Source organism: Triticum urartu, chromosome 3, assembly GCF_003073215.2.
Source record: "Triticum urartu cultivar G1812 chromosome 3, Tu2.1, whole genome shotgun sequence".
Taxonomy (NCBI): Eukaryota; Viridiplantae; Streptophyta; class Magnoliopsida; order Poales; family Poaceae; genus Triticum; species Triticum urartu.
In genome coordinates this window covers 10,497,080-10,513,830 of record NC_053024.1, presented here as the reverse complement: position 1 = coordinate 10,513,830, position 16,751 = coordinate 10,497,080, and positions in this window count along the sequence as shown.

Genomic DNA, 16,751 nt, shown 5'->3' with positions numbered 1-16,751 from the left:
TGAAGGGGCAGCCAGGTTAATTCTATGCAATGAGAAGACAAAAGGGGTGAGGTGAAGTACCTCGTGGGTAGGAAGGAGTACCTCGTGGGTAGGAAGGAGTAATGGAAAGATGTGAATGGGGTGATTATCACCAGAGTTTTTTTAAGGTGGGGGAACAGAGGGGCTGTTGGCCTTGGACTCTTCGGAAAAGATGACGTTTTTTTCTGTGGGAGAGATGCATGGGCCTTTTCTCTCCGTGGATGGGTTTTGTTCAGCTGTTACGCCGGGTTATTAACTACTGGCTGGAACATGTCCTTAAAAAAACTACTGGCGGAACAGGTTTGCTGACATGGCACATGCGCTGTGGTGGGATGCTTACATGTCAAGAGAAATGAAGTTGGACCTACTTGATGATGTGGATAGTTTACATGTCAAGAGAAATCAGATTGGTCATAGTGGGGAGTAACTTATACTAGGGTCATATGCATGATACTACTCCCTCTGTCCAGGTGCATATGACGTCTAAGAAGTGGCACTGTGATTTAGGCGTGTAGAGATTGGGTGAGGTGAAAATTAAATCATCTATTTTATGGGCAGCTAGCTTGTTAATAGGTGGATTGCATGCAAACACAATTAGTGCTCTTTGCATGCACGGGAAGATGTATAGGCTATTTGCATGCACTGGACGTGCAGATTCATGTGCTATCTAGGATTGGTCACGTCATTAATTACCACCTCTTACGAATTGACAATAGCGACTTATACTCTTAGAAATTCTGAATTCTCTAAGATGCCCTATACACCTGGACGAAGGGAGTAGTCTAAGTTACTATCTTCATAATGCAAAGTAACATAATAGTAGTATCATAGATAGCTTCATTTATTAACTTGTAGACTCATTTTGTCTCGGGAAGCGCTATGTTATAGTAACATATTATATTACCACCTCTCATTAACTATTTGCCACATAAGCAAAAAAAATTTGGAGTGCGCTATGTTACTACCTAAGTTACTTCCACTATGACTAGCCTAAGATAAGACTAGCCATAGTAGGGGTAATTTAGGTAGCAGAAATGCTACATGTACGGACATAGGTTACAGATTTGCTGTTACGGGCTGAAGTGGCAAATTATGACTGCAGATTTGGTGGGAAGGGGCCCCACTAGTGAACAATAGGGGGAGCAAGGATTGGTGAAAGACGAGTCCATAAAAACAAATCCGTGTAAAGTATCTGTAAGTATAGCATTTTTGTTTAGGTAATAACTTAACACATTCCAAGACAATTTTACTTATGTGGCAATTATTTAATGAGGAAATAGGTGCTTATGATAACATAATATGTTACTGTAACATAGCGCTTCCCAAGACAAAATGAGTCTACGAGCTAACAAATGAAGCAATCTATGATACTAGTAGTATGTTAATTTGCACTATTGAGATAGTAACTTAGACCAGTGTCATATGCATGGCACCAGTATAAGTTACTCCCCATTAAAAATTTCGGTCGCGTTCTGAAAAAAATGATCAAAGCTTTAAATATTTACTCTCATTAAAAAAATCAAATTCCAAAAAATATTCCCATTTTTTAAATGTTCCAGTTTTCAAAAATTGTTCGAGACATTCAATATTTTACTGAACAGACTGCTCCTCAAGTTATGTTATGAAAAAACCATATTCAGTTCTGAGACACCAACAAGATCATACAAGAGACCAGCTAAACCATATTCGATGGAACAACAGACTACATACCAACAAACCAGCTAAACTAGCATTCCACTACTATCCACTAGATTGGATATTCAGTCACAACTATACCTGGATGCGAGCCGAGCCGAGCCAGGCTCGCCCCGAGCCTGCCTTAGCTCGCCTCTTCTCGAGCCGAGCCGAGCCGAGCCCAGTAGTCAGACGAGCTAGATATCGGGGCTCGGCCCGAGCTTGCCTCTTGCTCGGTGCAGCTCGCAGGCTCGGCAAGCCTAACAACAACTGGTCGCTGCCATGTGGGGCCACCATCTGGAGGACGGGGAACGGCAGTGGAGGATGGCACCCGGCAGCGTGCCGCGTGCGGGCGTCGGGATGCTGCTGTAGTTCATGGCCGTCCGCCGCCGGGGGAGCAACTGGATTCACTCTGACTTACTCGACCATGCATGGGAGCTTGAGGTAGTCAACTGCGTTTCCGGCGACCGCGGGGCGCAAGGAACTTGCCAGCTAGTCCTCAACTCCATCGGGCGCGGGCACGCGGCAGACCGGCAGTGAGCAGGAAGAGAACGTCGACGAGCGTGGCCTCTGCCTGGTGGTTCGTCTACGTGTAGGCAGCCGCGCTGGAGGCCGGGATGCAAAGCTTGCGCCGACGCATGGGCTTGGGGAGGAAGGAGAGGATCAGAGGAGGGAAGGGAGGAGCATAGGGGAGTGGTGGTGTGCTGCCAATGACACCCAGGCAGGCGGATGTTGTTGTGGCGGCGGCGAGAAAGTGAGCAACCCTAGCAATTTGATTCCCGTCTGCCTTTCTGTAGTCATTTCGTTGGGCTAGATGGGCTAAATTGTGGTGTGTGTGTATGTTGTTCAGTGGGCCTTTGCTGGGCTGCGAGCTTTTAGCTCGCGAGTTGGACCGAGCCGAGCCTGGCTCGGCCCGAGGTCGAAACAAGCCTAAAAGTACAGCTCGGCTCGGCCTTTTTACTTGACGGGCCGAGCCTACCTCGGGCCGAGTTGCAGCGAGCGCGAGCCGAGCCCAAAAGCTCGAGCTGAGCGTCCAGATTTAGTCACAACTGCTACATTTTCAGTTTCGAGATAACAGCTAACATCCTACAAGATCTCATTTATTTAGTAACCCTAGCAATGAAAACACCAGCATTGACCCAGTATAGATGGAAATATTACAGTTATCCCACCGAAATGTTGATCGAAAGGCAGGCAAATTTCAGAGGAAATGGCAGGCAACTTTGCATCCTGTCCAGATTAGAAATTAAGTCCTGTATGCACATATTCAGTTTTCAAGACACCAGCAATCAATATCATAAAAGGTGTCTTTTGGTTATCCTAGCAAGAACAGCAGCATCCAGAAAAGTAACATCTATTTCTTTGAGAATCAAACAAGGAATAACTGCAATTTATGCCATGGAAATGTAAATCCACTAGCATATCACATACAAGTTTCAGAAAATACGGCAGGCAGGCTTCAGCGTGTCCATACGCAGTGTGTGTTACAGCAGCCTACATCCTATAAGGCATCCATCCACGGAGCTAAAGAAAGTAAACGCAGGAATAGGAAGCAAATGAAGCAGGTGACGATCGAACGATCACCTTGAAGCTGGGCGCCGAGAACACAAAACATGCGCAGGCTCACACTGAAGAAAATAAGGAAATTAGCATGACATTCAGTAGAACGAAGAATGGATGAAGACATAAAGAAACAGAACATTTGGAGAAACACGTAATCAGAGCCTGGGTCACACGGTCATTTCAAAAGTTCATAGCAACAGAGCGGAAAAACAAATCAGCTACTGCATTGTAGTAAGAGGCCAGTCAAACAAGCATTTCACTTCCCCAGTTCTCCCCACTAAATTGAAAACAGGTGGCTGCTCCTCGGTGAAGTCGCGGAAAACCATATTCAGTTTTGAGACACCAACAATTAAGATCCTACTAGTATATAGTAAGACCAACTAGACTGGAAATTCAGTCATGACAGCTGCATTTTTAGCTTCGACACACCGACAATTAACATCCTACAAGGTACTCCCATTTAGGAATCCTAGCAAGAACACCAGCAGCTGAGCAAGCCTAATCAAAGCGTTGCATTGTATGCCACCGAAATGTTGATCCACTCACATTATGCCTCTTAAATCCTATGCAGTATGTACTAAACTAGGATTTCTCTACGACCGACTAACTAGCTGGTACATTCAGTTTTCACACAAAAACAATCAAACAAGTAAAATGAACAGGCAAACAAGTCAAATGACCCTACAAAGTGACATTTGTTCATCCTCGCAAGAACTGCAGCAGTCAAACAAGTAAAATGATCAGGCAAGCGATAGACATGAACAGGCCAAGTAGGATTACTAGTTACCAGTGATCAGCTACATAGCGTACGCGATACATTGGCAAACATTGCCACGGACAAAATCAATCAAGGTCCAGCCTTTGATCACTACCACCAGTTCACTACCATTCTACCAAATCGCCAATGTCTAACCATGGTAGATATATATAAATATGCTTATTAGATAGGGATTAAGAACGAAGCTGGCAAGCCAATCAGGCACGGGAACGGGGGCTCCTGCTCGCCCTGACCCTGACCTCCTTGTCGATGCGGAGACGGACGACGACCTCTCCTCCTTCCGGCGGCTGCATGTCCGACGGCACCGGCAGGTACCTGCCACCGGCGCCCATGGCCGCCTCCTCGGAGGGCACCGCGCAGCTCTCCACCTTGGCGTCCAGCATCAGGACGTCCATGTGGCCGGTGTCCATGTCCACGGGCGCGTGCACCCACACCTTGCACCTGTACCACGACGCCGCCGGCCCATCCTCCTCCGCGGCCGCGGTCACGCGCACCACCTTGACGCCGCGCTCGCTCGCCACGAGCAGGAACAGCCGCTCCCCGTCCTCCGCGGCCAGCAGCCGCTGCCCCTGCTCCGCGGGCTGCATCTGAACCTCCAGCACGGAGCCGTACGCGATGTTTGTCACGGGCCACGCGTGGCGCTCGGCGAGGTGGACGCGGAGCGCGGGCGGGGTGGCGAGGAAGCCGCATCCGGGCTCCGGGCAGCGGCACGTCTTGTGCGGGCACACCAGACGGTGGTCGCCCGCCATGCAGTACACCACGGAGCTCCGGCAGCCGTACGCCTGGTTGGGGCAGGGCACCCTGACCGCCAGGAGGTAGCCGTACGCCCCCTCGTCGCGCTCGTACGCGCCGTCGCACGCCGGGCACTTGCTGGCCAGGTTCGCGGCGCAGGGGCCGCACGCCGGGCACTTGCTGGCCAGGTTCGCGGCGCAGGGGCCGCACGCCGCGTGCTTCGCCGGGCACTGCGCAAGAAGCATTTTTTTTCTTGATCTGTTCTTCAAGCAATCGGCGCATCAATCAAGCAAGGACGGAAAGCAAAGAGGATCCATTTTTGGCGTACCAGGAAGACGGGAGGCTTGAGGGGCAGGGAGCAGAGGGGGCAGTCCAGCAGGGACTTGTCGAACTCGACGAGGATCTCCACTCGCGGGGCGGCGGCGCTGCCGGCGGCCACCACCGTCATGGCTCCGGTTTCGTCTTCTTCCTCGACCTCCTGAACGTCGTCATCGAGAGTGACGTCGGCGGCGGGCGACTCCACCCTGGGCTTCTTGCCGCCGCGACCCATCTTGTCCTGTTTGCCGGAGCAGAGGAGGGGAAGGGAAATGCGGCCGCCGGCCAGGGTGGGAGGGGAGGGAGAGCTCTTTTGCCTCAAATGGCCATGGGTGGGGTGGGGTGGGGAGTAGTCAGCCACGTGAAGGAGAGCGACACATATTTCGCTTCTCCCTTTCAAATTTTGAAACCTTGCCCGCCAAATGCTCTTCCTTTTCATGGTCATTGTTCAATAGGCTCGTGCACTTGTGTTAGACAAAAACAATTAGTAGTACCAATTTCAGTGAATTTCACCCTTTTCTTTTCTTTTCTTTTTTTACTTCTTTTGGGGATTTCCGAATATTTCTATTCAGATTCTAATTTTCCCCAAACTTCATTGAATTTCAAATTCGATGATCAATTACTTTGTTTTTTTATCCTTCTCAATTTATTTTGTTTTATCGGACTACCGGATGTGCAAAACTATTGTTGCTTCATCCAATAACCCGCCTTCCGTCGAGAAAGGAACCAAAACTATCCAATTTTCAAAGACGAGAATAAAAGTTGGACTCCCTTACAAATCTTGCGTCAGATTTTCGACCATGGCAATAATGCAATTTTGGTTTGCCGAGGATGGTGTGCTTAGTTGATAAGCATGGCAAATCGGCCCCATTTCCAAAAAAATGTTAGGAAATTGTCGTGCTCGCAAACTAAATTTGTCATCCTCACGCCAACTAAATTTGTCATAAAAAATGTTCTATTTTTTCATGCCTAAAAATTCGACGAGATTTTTAGCATTACCATAAAATTTGTTTGATTAGGAGTTTTTTCACCCAAACAAGATTTGACCACTAGTTTAGGGATGAAAATAGATTTGAACATAGATGCAGCCTTTTTTCTTTGCGGCGGAAAGGGGTTCATATTAATTAACCTGGACCAAGGCGATCCACTTCACATAAGTTTGCAACCCTCTCAGGACTAGCATGTAACAAGACAACCATCTTAATCTCGCCTCTCCCAATCATAGCTAGTTCATGGCTAACATGATTACTCTCTCTTCTAATAGCATCCACCACAATCTCTCTGTCTCCCTTCACGCCAAGGTTGCAATGTCCTGGATAATTGCAGCATGTTGAGATTTATTAACCGAGGGATCGGAGATTACTACAAACACTATCCGTCTCAATGATGAACGGAAGTGACCTCCATCCAATGGTAACGCAATTCCTTCACTGCAAGCCTCTAGTTACACATATAGATCACTATCACACGTGAATAAGTGGTGGCATGATGTGAAGATGATGCCACCGGAACCGTCATGGAGCACCATGTTGGTGACCCATTGCACGCCTGCTCCAGGTAAGCCCCATCGACGTTAGTTTTGAGCCATCCAAGTTTGGCCCGCTCCAAACCTTGCTCGGGTGTCGACATGGGCAAGCTTGCGGTGTGCCGCTCGTGTTGCTGCAAGGCGCAACCCGTAACACCGGATCCACCAAGACCTCTTCCCTTTACTCTGGCCATCATTGTTATGCTGTTGAATGGAGACAAGTGATGTTATGTAGCTATGCGGGAACCGTTGAGAGGCTTCAGTTGGGGGTGATCTCGTTGGGAACGTGCCACGACCGCCACATGGTCATCAAGAGCACCAAGCGGGACGAGTCCGGGAGTGACTCGAGCACATCGAATAGCCACTCCGGTCCGTTGTGACGAACAGACTTGATATCCGAGAGCCTCCAGTCATTTGTCATCACCCTCTAGAGCTCCATCGCACTTGGGCACCTACACATTGCATGGAATCCATTCTCATGTTCCTGACCACACGTAGGACATATGTTAGTGGTTTCAAAATGATGGGAAAGTTTGTTCGCCCCCATATGGTCCAAGGGACATATGTGGGTAGCAAGGGAATTTGTCACAAGCCACCAAGAAACAAGCGCCTTTGTGGGGAAGGGCACCCCTATATGGTCTTCCAGATGGCACGACGACCATTCGGTACCCTGCTAGATGCGCTCGCAAATGGACACTCGTGCTCGTCAATCACGAAGTGGTACGCAAACCAAACGGTGAAGATATCATTCTTCTCCAGAGCCCATGCGACGTCCGTATGTTTTTGATGACGTCAACATCAGTTCGATGGAGGTGGCAGTGGAGAAGGTCCATGCGTCAAGCACCGCGGTCATCGAGGAGCAGGACCACCCGTCGGAGCCAGCGGGTACCTTGTGCGGCGATCGAATGACCAGAAGGGGAGTGGGGAAACCACCTGCCATGCCAGATACGTATGCTCTCCCAATTACCAACACGCCACAGCAACCCCTTCTTGAGGAGCTCGAGCCCATACTTGATAGTCTGCCAAGTTGACGGGGCATTCCCTATAAAGACCATGTCCTCTAGGCGTCCCTCTAGGTAGTAGCGAACTTTGAGAACCTACGCACATAGACTATTAGCTTTGAGAACCTACCCACCTCTTCAGAATACCCTAATGAGGGATCTGCCAGAATCGTCTCCGACACTCACTCTTTTACTTTAATCTTGTACTTCCATTTCCGGTCACCAATCACTTGCATTTCCAATTTTCGCATTTTCTTTCAGTTGGACCATAGTTAACTTGAAGGCATATCTATGTGAACTTATACAACATGCAAAGACCAGTTCATGTACTCCCTGTAGCATCGATACTCTTAGTTCGAAAAAGCTACAACTAAACTGTTAGCACTTGCAGAACATCAGCCACTAATGTGACCCACCTATAATGAGTTTCCTAGCAATGTATAGGATTCATTTTGTCCTCCCATGAACATTTGTTCTTAGTGGAAACAATACACTACATTTATTCTTACTTGCAAGGTCGAACCCAGCTAATGCACAACTTTTCCACTACTAGCTACCGATCTAAGGTGGATAAGAATAAACAAGAAAGTGGAGAGAAATATACATCTATATATCAACCATAAAATATTCAAAAAAACTGAACATAAATAAATAATTCATCACATGATCAAAATCATCGCTAAAGAATACATTAGATTAACCATAATCATGTATGGTAGCTCATATGGCTATTGTGTTGACATCAAGATGCAGGGATTACATCTTGGTTACTGCCATGAACCCATAGTCCAGGGGTTAGACTACTCACAACTCATCTTCGAGCTCGAGGATGGATGTCGGTGAAGATTGAGATGAATTCTCCTTCCGACAAAGTACTAGATCAGGGTTGAAAATGAAGATCGCCTCAGATCGCGAAGTGGTGGTGGTGAAAAATGCATGATAAACCGAGGAAGGACTTTTCAGGGTATATATAGCCAGTGGGCACCGGAGCCACCTTGGCGGGGAGCACCATAGGCCCTAGGCCCTAGGCGTCCCACCAAGGCACCTATGCCCTATGGGCTCCTCCATGCAGAGGGCCCAGGTTCCCTGGTCCACTTCCGACAAAAAAACACCTTCTTTTTTGATTTTTGAGGCTTTTTCTGTGGTGATTTCCGATATTCCAAAAATAGCAGAAAACCGTAATTGGCGCTCAACATTGAATTAGTTGGTTTGTCCCTCAAAAAGCTTTAAAACATTGCAAACTTAAAGGAGGATAATAGGAAGGAAACATACAAAAAATTATAGATATGTTGGAGACATATCACCGACTAACTTTTATTCTCCATACCATATGATGTGTACACTTGAAGCACACTCGAAATATAGTTAGCCGTCTAATCATAATGCCATTAACACCAAAACCCTCATTAGGGGGTAGGTGTTTTTTCACCGTCGCTCTCTGGTAGTAGTAGGTTATCAAAAAAGGTAGTCCTTTTGTGCATTCCTTATGGCGGATTTTGGGGCTATCAAGCTGGCTTGGAGAATCCTATGTCGTTATGATGCCAAGCCAAGAATATGTGGCATTCTCTGCGAACTCTTGCTCCTCCTGGTTTGGCTTCTCATTTACCCATTAAATAATCATTGCCTATGTTTTGTCCGACCTAGATCTGTTCTCAAATATCCTGATTTCGGGATTATGCTGTCAGTTCATGTTCTGGTCTGTAGGTCCTTCTATTCTTGTCTCCCCTTGGGTTCAAATAAGCTTTCCTGCTACCTATTCTCCACTATGTTGTTTCTAGGATATTAGGTACCGCGCACACATAATCTTCCCTTGTTGGAGGCACCGACGAGAGGCATGACAATAGACCAAATTAGGGCCTCCCCATCTAGGCAAGTGTGGCTGCACTAGTGAGCTCGATTCGGTGGCACCATGACTCGGCCAACAGATTTGTTCAAGTTCATTTAATGTCAGGTTTAACTTCAATGGTGATGAGCTGAGCCATAGAAAATAACATGACACTACATATGAGCATGATATCAATGTAAACATGGATGGAAAGCATAAATAGTTAACATGTGAATCTTAACATTAACAACAACAGTAAATCATATAGTTTAGCGGATGCAAATGAGCATGGCATTGTGATGATCATGAATCTCACAAGTATTTCAATACAAACCATAACCGTTCATATGAGCATATCATGATCACTTCGAAAATATTTACAAGAATTGAACATAGTAATTATAACATTAGCAAACAATCATTTAACTAACTAGATGCAAATGATCATGGCATAAGAATGTGCATTGATTTACAAGCATATAAAGCATTACAGAATAATTACATAACCAAACAATTATTCAAACATTCAAGTGGAAACCATGGCTATTGCAATGCCATCATGCAAGTGGCTATTGTGTCTTTCCTGGGGTTGAAGGAATCATTGGGAAGAAGTGCGAGGAACTCGCGGAAAAATTCGTCGGAAATGTTTCTCTCTCGAAGGGTCTGATTAATGGCAAGGGGAAATGGTAATTTTCAAAATGTGACAACATCACGAAAATGGTACCAACGGAACGTGCTTGAAGAATAGAGAATGTGGGCTTTTGAATCACCTGAATCGGAGTTACGGTTGCAGAGATACGGTCGTTCATTCGTTAGGTAGAAATCAAATAAAACGGTGTTCATTTCTGCTCTTAATGGACGAATGCCTACAACTTAATAGTTTCGGCCGCCGACTGAAAAACAGAAAGCACATTCCGCTGAAATATGTCTTCACAAGATAGAAAGCGCATTCCTGCCCGCAGCCGTGATCAAAGGCATTTTCGATCAAGGTAAACGTATTTTGAGGAATACAATTCCACTAATCCACGATCAGCGGGCCGGGATCAACGCCATGTTTGACTGACTAGTGGGGCCCGATAGGAGGTGGGGCCCGCTAGCATGCTTGGGGGAAGGGCCTGTTAACATGGCAATGCTACTTCTTGAGTTTGCGTTGGTTTTTCCCTTGAAGAGGAAAGGGTGATGCAACACAGTAGAGATAAGTATTTCCCTCAGTTAAGAACCAAGGTATCAATCTAGTAGGAGAAGAACATGCAAATTACCAATACATGCACAAACAATCAAACACTTGCACCCCAACACGATAAAGGGGTTGCCAATCCCTTCACGGTCACTTGCAAAGGTGAGATCTGATAGAGATAGATAAATAAACCTAAACGAAAGATAAAATAGTTTTAAGTTTTTTGGTTTATAGATCTGAGAATACAATATTGAAAAATAGTAGATTGGAAACTAATATGATGGAAAATAGACCCGGGGGCCATAAGTTTCACTAGAGGTTTCTCTCTTGAAGGCAAATAATACGGTGGGTGAAAAAATTACTGTCGAGCAATTGATAGAAAAACGCAAAGTTATGACGATATCCAAGGCAATGATTATGTAATATAGGCATCACGTCTGTGTCAAGTAGACCGACTCCTGCCTGCATCTACTACTATTACTCCACACATCGACTGACTCATGCTTGCATCTAGAGTATTAAGTTCATACAGAACAGAGTAACACTTTAAGTAAGATGACATGATGTAGAGGAATAAACTCAAGCAATATGATGAAAACCCCATATTTTTATCCTCGATGGCAAAAATATAATATGTGCCTCACTACCCCTACTTTGTCACTGGGTGAGGACACCGCAAGATTGAACCCAAAGCTAAGCACTTCTCCCATTGCAAGAAAAACCAATCTAGTTGGCCAAACCAAACCGATAGTTCGAAGAGAATTACAAAGATATTAAATCATGCATATAAGAATTCAGAGAAGATTCAAAAATCCACACTTCATCAGATCTCGACAAACACACCGCAAAAGAAGATTACATTGTTGGGGAATGTAGTAATTTCAAAAAAATTCCTACGCACACGCAAGATCATGGTGATGCATATCAATGAGAGGGGAGAGTGTGATCTACGTACCCTTGTAGACTGACAGCGGAAGCGTTAGCACAACGCGGTTGATGTAGTCCTACGTCTTCACGGCCCGACCGATCAAGCACCGAAACTACGACACCTCCGAGTTCTAGCACACGTTCAGCTCGATGACGACCCCCGGACTCCGATCCAGCAAAGTGTCGGGGAAGAGTTCCGTCAGCACGACGGCGTGGTGACGATCTTGATGTTCTACCGTCGCAGGGCTTCGCCTAAGCATGCGCTTTATACCGATATGACCCAAACGGCAGTGCCACAAATAAGTTGCACTATCATTATTAACTCTGCATCTTTTGGCTTCAACACTATGAATATGTGTGTCACTACTATCGAGATTTAATAAGAATAGACCACTCTTTAAGGGTGCATGACCATAAAAGATATTACTCATGTAAATAGAACAACCATTATTCTCTGATTTAAATGAATAACCGTCTCGCATCAAACAAGATCCAGATATAATGTTCATGCTTAACGCTGGCACCAAATAACAATTATTTAGGTCTAATACTAATCCCGAAGGTAGATGTAGAGGTAGCGTGCCGACTGCGATCACATCGACTTTGGAACCATTTCCCACGTGCATCGTCACCTCGTCCTTACCCAATCTTCGCTTAATCCGTAGTCCCTATTTCAAGTTGCAAATATTAGCAACAGAACCAGTATCAAATACCCAGGTGCTACTGCAAGCATTAGTAAGGTACACATCAATAACATGTATATCACATATACCTTTGTTCACCTTGCCATCCTTCTTATCCGCCAAATACTTGGGGCAGTTCCGCTTCCAGTGACCAGTCTACTTGGAGTAGAAGCACTCAGTTTCAGGCTTAGGTCCAGGTTTGGGTTTCTTCTCTTGAGTAGCAACTTGCTTGCTGTTCTTTTTGAAGTTCCCCTTCTTCCCTTTGCCCTTTTTCTTGAAACTAGTGGTCTTGTTGACCATCAACACTTGATGCTCCTTCTTGATTTCTACCTCCGCAGCTTTTAGCATTGCGAAGAGCTCGGGAATAGTCTTATTCATCCCTTGCATATTATAGTTCATCACGAAGCTCTTGTAGCTTGGTGGCAGTGATTGGAGAATTCTGTCAATGACGCAATCATCTGGAAGATTAACTCCCAATTGAATCAAGTGATCATTATACCCAGACATTTTGAGTATATACTCACTGACAGAATTGTTCTCCTCCATCTTGCAGCTATAGAACTTATTGGAGACTTCATATCTCTCAATCCGGGCATTTGCTTGAAATATTAACTTCAACTCCTGGAACATCTTATATTCTCCATGTCGTTCAAAACATCGTTGAAGTCCCGATTCTAAGCCGTAAAGCATGGCACACTGAACTATCGAGTAGTCATCAGCTTTGCTCTGCCAGACGTTCATAACATCTGGTGTTGCTCCAGCAGCAGGCCTGGCACCCAGCGGTGCTTCCAGGACATAATTCTTCTGTGCAGCAATGAGGATAATCCTCAAGTTACGGACCCAGTCTGTGTAATTTCTACCATCATCTTTCAACTTTGCTTTCTCAAGGAACGCATTAAAATTCAACGGAACAACAGCACGGGCCATCTATCTACAATCAGACATAAACAAGCAAGATACTATCAGGTACTAAGTTCATGATAAATTTAGGTTCAATTAATTAGATTTCTTAAGAACTCCCACTTAGATAGACATCCCTCTAATCTTCTAAGTGATTACGTGATCCAAATCAACTAAACCATGTCCGATCATCACGTGAGATGGAGTAGTTTCATTGGTGAACATCACTATGTTGATCATATCTACTATATGATTCACGCTTGACCTTTCGGTCTCCGTGTTCCGAGGCCATATCTGTATATGCTTGGCTCGTCAAGTATAACCTGAATATTCCGCGTGTGCAACTGTTTTGCACCCATTGTATTTGAACGTAGAGCCTATCACACCCGATCATCACGTGGTGTCTCAGCACGAAGAACTTTCGCGACGGTGCATACTCAGGGAGAACACTTCTTGATAATTAGTGAGAGATCATCTTATAATGCTACCGTCAATCAAAGCAAGATAAGATGCATAAAAGATAAACATCACATGCAATCAATATAAGTGATATGATATGGCCATCATCATCTTGTGCTTGTGATCTCCATCTTCGAAGCACCGTCGTGATCACCATCGTCACCGGCGCGACACCTTGATCTCCATCGTAGCATCGTTGTCGCCTCGCCAATCTTATGCTCCCACGACTATCGCTACCGCTTAGTGATAAAGTAAAGCATTACAGCACGATTGCATTGCATACAATAAAGCGACAACCATATGGCTCTTGCCAGTTGCCGATAACTTGGTTACAAAACATGATCATCTCATACAATAAATTTTTGCATCATGTCTTGACCATATCACATCACAACATGCCCTGTAAAAACAAGTTAGACGTCCTCTACTTTGTTGTTGCAAGTTTTACGTGGCTGCTACGGGCTTAAGCAAGAACCAATCTTACCTACGCATCAAAACCACAACGATAGTTTGTCAAGTTGGTGCTGTTCTAACCTTCGCAAGGACCGGGCGTAGCCACACACGGTTCAACTAAAGTTGGAGAAACTGTCACCCGCAAGCCACCTGTGTGCAAAGCACGTCGGGAGAACCGGTCTCGCGTAAGCGTACGCGTAAGCGTACGCGTAATGTCGGTCCGGGCCGCTTCGTCCAACAATACCGCCGAACCAAAGTATGACATGCTGGTAAGCAGTATGACTTATATCGCCCACAACTCACTTGTGTTCTACTCGTGCATATAACATCAACACATAAAACCTAGGCTCGGATGCCACTGTTGGGGAACGTAGTACTTTCAAAAAATTTCCTACGCACACGCAAGATCATGGTGATGCATAGCAACGAGAGGGGAGAGTGTGATCTACGTACCCTTGTAGACCGACAGCGGAAGCGTTAGCACAACGCGGTTGATGTAGTCGTACGTCTTCACGGCCCGACCGATCAAGCACTGAAACTACGGCACCTCCGAGTTCTAGCACATGTTCAGCTCGATGACGATCCCCGGACTCCGATCCAGAAAAGTGTCGGGGAAGAGTTCCATCAGCACGACGGCGTGGTGACGATCTTGATGTTCTACCGTCGCAGGGCTTCGCCTAAGCACCGCTACAATATTATCGAGGATTATGGTGGAAGAGGGCACCGCACACGGCTAAGAATATGATCACGTGGATCAACTTGTGTGTCTAGGGGTGCCCCCTGCCCCCGTATATAAAGGATCAAGGGGAGGGGGTGCGGCCGGCCAGGAGGAGGGCGCGCCAGGAGGAGTCCTACTCCCACCGGGAGTAGGATTCCCCCCTTTCCTAGTTGGAATAGGATTCGGGAGGGGGAAAGAGGAGAGAGAGAAGGAAGGGGCGGCGCCGCCCCCCTCTCCTTGTCCTATTCGGACTAGGGGAGGGAGGGGCGTGCAGCCCAGCCCTGGCCACCTCTCCTCTCTTCCACTAAAGCCCACTAGGGCCCATATACCTCCCGGGGGGTTCCGATAACCTCCCGGTACTCCGGTAAAAACCCGATTTCACCCGGAACACTTCCGATATCCAAATATAGGCTTCCAATATATCAATCTTTATGTCTCGACCATTTCGAGACTCCTCGTCATGTCCGTGATCACATCCGGGACTCTGAACAAACTTCGGTACATCAAAAAGCATAAACTCATAATATAACTATCATCGAAACCTTAAGCGTGCGGACCCTACGGGTTCGAGAACAATGTAGACATGACCGAGACACGTCTCCGGTCAATAACCAATAGCGGAACCTGGATGCTCATATTGGCTCCTACATATTCTACGAAGATCTTTATCGGTCAGACCGCGTAACAACATACGTTGTTCCCTTTGTCATCGCTATGTTACTTGCCCGAGATTCGATCATCGGTATCTCAATACCTAGTTCAATCTCGTTACCGGCAAGTCTCTTTACTCGTTTCATAATACATCATCTCGCAACTAACTCATTAGTTGCAATGCTTGCAAGGCTTATGTGATGTGCATTACCGAGATGGCCCAGAGATACCTCTCCGACAATCGGAGTGACAAATCCTAATCTCGAAATACGCCAACCCAACATTTACCTTTGGAGACACCTGTAGAGCTCCTTTATAATCACCCATTTACGTTGTGACGTTTGGTAGCACACAAAATGTTCCTCCGGCAAACGGGAGTTGCATAATCTCATAGTCATAGGAACATGTATAAGTCATGAAGAAAGCAATAGCAACATATTAAACGATCGGGTGCTAAGCTAATGGAATGGGACATGTCAATCACATCATTCTCCTAATAATGTGATCCCGTTAATCAAATGACAACACATGTCTATGGTTAGGAAACATAACCATCTTTAATTAACGAGCTAGTCAAGTAGAGGCATACTAGTGACGTTTAGTTTGTCTATGTATTCACACAAGTATTATGTTTCCGGATAATACAATTCTAGCATGAATAATAAACATTTATCATGAAATAAGGAAATAAATAATAACTTTATTATTGCCTCTAGGGCATATTTCCTTCATACATCGGATAGATCTCCAACATTGAGGAGAACATGGTATTGAGAATCAAAGAGAGAGAAGAAGCCATCTAGCTACTAGCTATGGAGCCGTAGGTCTGAAGTAAACTACTCATGCTTCATCGGAAGGGCAATGGAGTTGATGTAGATGCCCTCCGTGATCGAATCCCCCTCCGGCAGGATGCCAGAAAAGGCCCCAAGATGGGATCTCACAGGAACAGAAGGTTGCGGCGGTGGAAAAGTGTTTTCGTGGATGCTTCTGGTATTTCTGAAATTTATGTGAAAATATAGGAGGCAGAACTAGGCCATGGGGTCACGAGGGGCCCACAAGGTAGGGGGCGCCCCCCCTAGGGCGCACCCTCCATCCCTGTCGCCGCCTTGTGGTTCCTACGACTTGCACTCCAAGTCTCCTGGGTGTCTTTTGGTCCAAGAAAAATCATCGTGAAAGTTTTATTCGTTTGATATTCCTTTTCTGCAAAGCTAAAAAATAAGGAAAAACAGAAACTGGCACTGGGCTCTAGGTTAATAGGTTAGTCCCAAAAATAATATAAAATAGCATATTAATGCATATAAAACATCCAAAACAGATAATATAATAGCATGGAACAATAAATTATAGATACG